This window comes from Loxodonta africana, chromosome 18 (genome assembly GCF_030014295.1).
Source record: "Loxodonta africana isolate mLoxAfr1 chromosome 18, mLoxAfr1.hap2, whole genome shotgun sequence".
Taxonomy (NCBI): Eukaryota; Metazoa; Chordata; class Mammalia; order Proboscidea; family Elephantidae; genus Loxodonta; species Loxodonta africana.
The window spans coordinates 33,284,838-33,292,180 of record NC_087359.1 but is presented as its reverse complement, the minus strand read 5'-3'; the positions used below and the strand labels follow the sequence as shown (position 1 = coordinate 33,292,180).

The following is a 7,343-nucleotide window of genomic DNA, read 5'->3' as shown; positions in this document are numbered from 1 at the left end:
CTCCCCACGGAGGGCCCCGTACCCAGGAGTCGCCGGTCCACCCGGTGAACCTGTCATCGCCTGCATTGCCCGGGGGACTGTACTCTGGCGACGCCCACCAAGAAGAAAAGAAGAAAATTAATGGTAAATAAATCCTCATCATCATAAAAGAGAGGGAGGGAGAGAGAGAAGGTGAAATCGAGATACGTGTGTGTACACTTATCCGTATATGTCTATATACATACGTGTGTGGAGGTGGTATACGGTTAGGAGGACACTGGGAAACCCTTTCAGCGTAGCTGTGCGTTTAAGGATTTGAAAGAAAAACCTCATAGAGCGGTTTGCGTCTTGCTCGTCCTGGGTTTTTCCTCCTTTTTCCCAGGGCGACGCGGCTGAAGGAGCTGTCCCACCCCATCCTCTCTGTTGATTTACGTGCGGCTGGGTTTGGGTTTGGGTTTGGGTTCCAAGGCGAGGGGGCGGTCCCGCCGAGCCGGAGAAGGCCCGTGTGGGCGGTTCATGCAAATGAGAAATGTCTGTTTCGCCCGGAAGCTAGGGGAGCTGAAAAGTTAAAAGGTGCAAAAGGCCCCAATAAGTATCAACCTGCCAAGCCACGTATTCGCTGAGGTTCTGACAGCAGAACGGTGGCAAAAGTAGGAGAGCGGGTGAGTCCTGGGTTGAGGCTGTGTGTGCTCACCGTGAGCTGAAGATGTGTGAGGGGAGCAGTGCCCCGGCGAGGGGGGCGGAGCCCGGCATCGCTTCTCGGCCTTTTGGCTAAGATCAAGTGTAGTATCTGTTCTTATCAGTTTAATATCTGATACGTCCTCTATCCGAGGACAATATATTAAATGGATTTTTGGAGCTGGGAGTTGGAATAGGAGCTTGCTCCGTCCACTCCACGCATCGACCTGGTATTGCAGTACCTCCAGGAACGGTGCACCCCCCTGCGGGGACCACAACCGGCGGTCTAACAGCAGCAGAAATGGCGCGCTTCTCCTTGTCTTTTGCGTTTATCCGGCGCCCGCGTCTTCTAGCCGGGGCGCCTTACGGAGTAATGTCTCCTCTTCGCCGGCGAGACAGCAGCTCGGGTCCTCACGTCTGCCACACCTCTGAACAAGCCTACCGGGCGGGTTTGCCGCTCAGGCCCCCCCTGGGGTCCACCCACCGCGCTGCAGAAAATTCGGTGTTTCACCGCTTTGGGAAGCGCCGCCTCCTCTGGCCCTAGTGGGCTCTGACCACGTGTGCACAGGGACATCAAGTGGACGCTGCCACCGGGGCTCAGGGCTGGCCCTGCACATCAACCCGGGTACGGCCTATTCGTCAGCTGGAATACATACGTCGCACACCTTATACAACAGGCTCAACACCCACGGAGGCAGCAGTCAGGAAGTCAAAAGACGCCTTGCGTTGGGCGAATGTGCTGCAAAAGGCCTCTTTAAAGTGCTGAAAAGCCAAGGCGTCGCCTTGGAGACTGAGGTGCGCCTGACCCAAGCCGTGGTCTTTGCAATCGCCTCCTATGCATGCGAAAGCTGGACGACGAATAAAGAAGACCGAAAGGAGAATTGACGCCTTGGGATCTTCGTGTCGGAGAAGAATACTGGCGATACTACTACCGTGGACTGCCAAAAGAACCAACGCACCTGTCTTGGAAGAAGTACAACCAGCATGCTCCTGGAAGCAAGGACGGCGCCCACACACATACTTCGGACGCGTCGTCAGGAGGGATCAGTCCCTGGAGAAGGGCGCCATGCTTGGTAAAGTAGAGAGGGTCAGCGAAAAAGAGGGAAGACCCTCAGTGAGGTGGATCGACACAGTGGCTTAAGCACAACGACGATTGGGGGGATGGCGCCGTACGTAGGGTCGCTATGAGTCGGAACCGACCGGATGGCACCTAAGAGCAACAACAACGTACAACAGGCACACTTTTGTATTGCGCGTGCATACGTGTAACGAGATGTATGAGTGATAGAGAGCGCGAAGGACCAGAGGGGGGAGCGTGCGAGTACCTCCAGTGGTATAACGGTTACACTGGCACTCTATATACCAAGTGGAAACCCTGGGGGCCTAGTGGTTAAGCACTGCGGCTGTTCACCAAGAGCTCGGCAGTTCCCATCCGCCGGGCCCTCCTTGGCAACTCTACGGGGCGGTTCTGCTCTGTCCCGTAGGGTCGCTGTGGGTTGGAATCGACTCGATGGCAGCGGGTTTGGTTTGGGTTTTGTCTTCGTTTTTTTAATCAAGTCGGATGGTATTAGTTGGTGGTAATGCTGGAAACCCCGGTGGCGTAGTGGGTAAGTGCTATGGCTGCTGACCAAAAGGTCGGCGGTTGGAATCCGCCAGGAGCTCCTTGGAAACTCTGTGGGGCGGTTCTACTCTGTCCTATAGGGCCGCTGTGAGTCGGAATCGAGTCGAGGGCAGTGGGTTTGGTTTTTTGCTTTTAATGCTGGAGATAAGTTAGAGACGGATGCTGTAAACCCTAGACTCCAGCGACGAAGGCGTAAAACAAAGAGGTAGGGCGCGTTTTGATGAGAATGCACAGAAAGTGCAACCCTCGTCCGTTGCTGGGGGGAGCGTACCACCACGTTCGTTCCAGTTGCTTTGGAGAAGCCCGGCGGTTCCTCAGACACTCAAACAAACATGGAGTCACCGTATGACCCAGCGCTCCCCCTCCTAGGTATATATACCAGCCAACCAGTTGTTGCCGTTGAATCGATCCCAGCCCCATGACAACCCCACCTGTGTCCGAGTAGAACTGTGCTCCACGGGCGTTTCGATGACTCACCCTTTGGAGGCGGACCACCGCCAGGCCTTTCTTCCGAGGTGCCTCTGGGTGGACTCCGACTTCCAACCTTTAGGTTAGCCGTCGTCGAGTGCTTTGCACCGCCCGGGGGAATCCCGCCTTGCAAACACACCCTGCTTTTTCTTCTCCCTTCCCTGACTTTGCTCAGGCGCTTTCTTTTGCCTTGAACACCCGCCCCTTCGCCAGCTCTTCTGCCTATTGTAGTTGTTAGGTGCCCTGGAGTCAGAGCTGCCCCTCCCCCCCACCCCCCGTAGGGTTGCCTAGGCTGTTTATTGTTATGAAAGCTGCCTCTGGGTGGGCGTGAACCTCCAGGTTCCCGCTAGCAGCAAGCAGTTAAGCATTTGCACCACCCAGAGAATCCAGTGAAGGCATAAGACCACACAGGAGCTAAACTTGCTCATTGCAACAGTTTTCAAAATAGCCCAAAGGCGGAAACAGCCAACACATCCGTCAACGGACGAACGGGAAAAAACGAAACGTGGTGTATTCGTACAAGGCGGTTGTAAAAGTTTTGCACATGTTTTTCTTGTGAAGTTATTTTCCTTGAGGGTATTGTGAGGTTTACTGCTGCTTTTTCCAATCCCCTGTATGTCTTTTCTCCTTCTCCTTCCTCTTCACTTTCTCCTTTTCCTTCTTCTCCTCCTCCTCCTCCTCCTTCCTCTCCTTATCCTTATCCTCTTCTTCCTCCTACTCCTCCTTCACCTCCTTCTTCTACTGCCTTGTCGCCCTGGTTCCCTAGTCCAATGTTGAGTAGACCTGGTGCAAACCTGACTTTCTTGCCTTGTTGTTGATCGTACAGGAAAGATATTCAGTCTTTCACCATGAGGTATGTCAACTCTAGATTTTCTTAGCTGCCCGTTATCGGGTAGACGTTCCATTTTACTCCAAACTTGGTTGTTTTTTAAATCATGAATTGGTGTTGAATTTCGTCAAATGCTTTTTCTATACCCCTCGAGATGAGCAAGGAGCCCCGGTGGCACAACACTTAGGTGCTTGGGCTGCTAACCACAAGGTTGGCAGTTCGAACCCGCCCAGCAGCTCCTTGGGAGAACGACCTGGCAAACCGCTCTCATAAAGATGATAGCCTAGGAAAGCCTATGGGGCAGTTCTCTGTCACATGGGGTCGGTTATGAGTCGAAATCGACTGGATGTCACCTAACGACAGCAATAACAACTTTGAGGTAATTTCTTCCTTTTTAGTCTGTTAACGTAGTGCATTACATTGATCTTAAAAGTTAAAGTAACTTCGGACCGAATCCTGGTTTCGGGTCCGGCATGTCAACGGCTCTGAACCACCAGTCCTGTCCTCACCACAAGAAAAAACTGAAAAAGTGGACATCAACGACTCGTTTTACACCCATCAGGGAATAGAGTTCGCGGGGCAAATTATCGTCCAGAAAACCGGAGAGGCACACACGCCAATACAAAGAATCACCGCTGCCTCTGGGCCTAACATCGGGGCTTTGCCAGGGATTACAGCTTGAGAGAACATCAGTTCCTTTGACCTGGTACGTGATGGCCGGCTTTCAACAAAAGATTGCGAGGGAAAAACAAAACAAAACAGTCCAAAGAGACAGGGCAGGCATCAGAAACAGAGTCCGATATTGCAGATTTGGGCAATATCAGATCGAGATTTATAATAACTATGATTACTACGCTCTAATGGCAATGTCAGCAGAGAGGCCGAAACTCTTAAGTATCAAAAGAAAATCTAGAAAGAAAGACGAAACAAAACCTTGTAACAGGGATGAAGAATGTTCATCCGTAGACCGGACATGGCTGAGGAAAGAATCAGTGAGCGTGGAGACATGTCAATAGAAACTCCCCCAAACGGAAAAGTAAGCAGAAGAAAAGACTGAGGAAAAAGAGGAGCATCCAGGAACCGTGGGACAACCACAAGTGATGTAACAAACGAGCCATGGAAAGACCGGAAGGAGAAGAAAGAGAGAACGGCACAGAAGAGATACGTAATGGAATGTCACGTAATGTAATAACGTAATAATGGCTGATACCTGTCCAGAACTGTCCGTAGGGACCAAAGCATAGGGGGCTGAGAGAACACCGAGCAGGAGAAACAAAACCAGAACAAAACCAATCGAAAGCCTAAACCTAGGCACATCATATTCCATTCAAACTGCAGAAAATTGAAGGTAAAATCTTGAAAGAAGCCAAAACACAAACAAACAAACGAAAAGCCACCTTAGCTATAAAGGAACAAGGGTAAGAGTTACATCAGACTTCTCTTCATAAACCGTGCAAGCGAGGAGAGAGTGGAGCGACATATTTAAAGTCTTGAAAGGAAAGACAGCAACCTAGAATTCTGTGCCCCAGGATTTAAAGACTTTCCCAGTCAAACACAACTTGCGGGAATTGTTGGCACTAGACCCGCCCTGCAAGAAATGCTAAAAGGAGTTCTTCAGGGAGAAGGAAAATTACATAGATCCGAGACTCGGATGGACAGAAAGAAAGGAAGAGCGTTCGAGAAGAAATAACATGAGGGTAAAACCGAATATTCTATTTTTTCTTGTGCTTAACCGATCTCGCATAACCATTTATTTAAAATAATAATAGTGGCAACGCTCTACTGGATGATTATAGCTTATGGATAAGTGAGATGTATGACAGCAATGCTAGGAGGGACGGGGGCGCGGTGGGTGTTCTCTTTCTCTCTGCGGTGGTCCTCAACGTCCATCTTCCCTGACTGCCCCCGACCCCAGCCTGGAGTTCAGCTTCGAGTGGCATACCACCCACTCCCTCACCTCCTTCCCGCCATCGGTCCAGCCGCGGGTCTCCCGTCCTACTGCGCACCCGCTCATTCCTTGGGGATTTTAGCTGCCGGCTCACTGTCTCTCGCCGACTTACTCCTGTCGCGATTCCCGGTGATGGCAACACCCGCGCAGATGATCCTTCCAACACCCTGGCCTGATCTCAGCTCCTTAACCTTGACCCCCATACTATAATCTACGGCCCGTGTTCAGATTTCGCCAATCATCTCAACAGAGCCCCTTACTGCCATTTGTTTTCCTGGCCCAGGAGCCAGTCCGGGATCACTTGTTGCGTTTGGTTGGCATGTCCCTCTAAGTCTCTGTGGGGCGGAGGCTTTAACTTTGCCCAAAGCATTTGGTCTTTATCCTTGGTCCCTGAGAGATGATAGCCTCTAAAACGTTGGGACCGTGCCCCAGTGAGTGAAGTGTCTTGGATGAGGGCTCCAGACCACACCACCTAATGAGGTGCCTCTTTGGTGGGGGTTGGCCAGGCCAGAAGGACTCAGTTGACTGCAGGGCGCGGGGCGGGGGGTGGGGTGGGGGGGTGGGGAGGCACGATTCAATCAATCCTGCCTGCTTAATGAGGCTTCGATAAAGGCTCTGGACTCGGAAGCTCCCCGGGCTTCCCGGTTGGTGAAAGGCATCCATGCAGGGGCGAGGGTAGCGCATCCCTTTTTGGCACGTGGAAGCTCCGCGTTGGGAACGCTCCCAGGCCTCAGGCTCTGCGTCTCTTCGTTTGTATCCTTTTTGCTGTAATAAAACTGTAATCCTAAGCAGAGCGCTTTCCCGAGTTCTGTGAGTCGTTGTAGCAAATTACCAAACCTGAGGGAGTAGTGGGAGCTAGCAGGCCGGAAGTGAGAGGGAGCCCCTGGGGCCCCCGGAGCTTACCGCTTGGCATCCCGACCCGGGGTAGTGGGAAAACTCCCAATTTGTAGCGGGCAGGTCAGCCTCAGCCACCCCGGCCTCCCACGCTCTTCCTCGGGAACCTCCTTAGGGCGTCTGAACTGGTGGCTCCTTGTGCCTGGAATGCTCCTCCCCTCGCAGGAGAGGACTGGATTTACCGCGAAGCTGTGTCCTCCCCACGGAGGGCCCCGTACCCAGGAGTCGCCGGTCCACCCGGTGAACCTGTCATCGCCTGCATTGCCCGGGGGACTGTACTCTGGCGACGCCCACCAAGAAGAAAAGAAGAAAATTAATGGTAAATAAATCCTCATCATCATAAAAGAGAGGGAGGGAGAGAGAGAAGGTGAAATCGAGATACGTGTGTGTACACTTATCCGTATATGTCTATATACATACGTGTGTGGAGGTGGTATACGGTTAGGAGGACACTGGGAAACCCTTTCAGCGTAGCTGTGCGTTTAAGGATTTGAAAGAAAAACCTCATAGAGCGGTTTGCGTCTTGCTCGTCCTGGGTTTTTCCTCCTTTTTCCCAGGGCGACGCGGCTGAAGGAGCTGTCCCACCCCATCCTCTCTGTTGATTTACGTGCGGCTGGGTTTGGGTTTGGGTTTGGGTTCCAAGGCGAGGGGGCGGTCCCGCCGAGCCGGAGAAGGCCCGTGTGGGCGGTTCATGCAAATGAGAAATGTCTGTTTCGCCCGGAAGCTAGGGGAGCTGAAAAGTTAAAAGGTGCAAAAGGCCCCAATAAGTATCAACCTGCCAAGCCACGTATTCGCTGAGGTTCTGACAGCAGAACGGTGGCAAAAGTAGGAGAGCGGGTGAGTCCTGGGTTGAGGCTGTGTGTGCTCACCGTGAGCTGAAGATGTGTGAGGGGAGCAGTGCCCCGGCGAGGGGGGCGGAGCCCGGC

The 7,343-nt window shown here is 52.6% G+C and overlaps 1 non-coding gene across 1 annotated transcript; it reads left to right on the top strand.

The window, feature by feature from the left end:
* The first annotated feature begins 730 nt into the window (after positions 1-730).
* Positions 731-921, top strand: LOC135228183 (U2 spliceosomal RNA). Its single transcript, XR_010318513.1, has one exon. It is a non-coding gene; the product is annotated as a U2 spliceosomal RNA (small nuclear RNA).
* Positions 922-7,343: the final 6,422 nt, after the last annotated feature.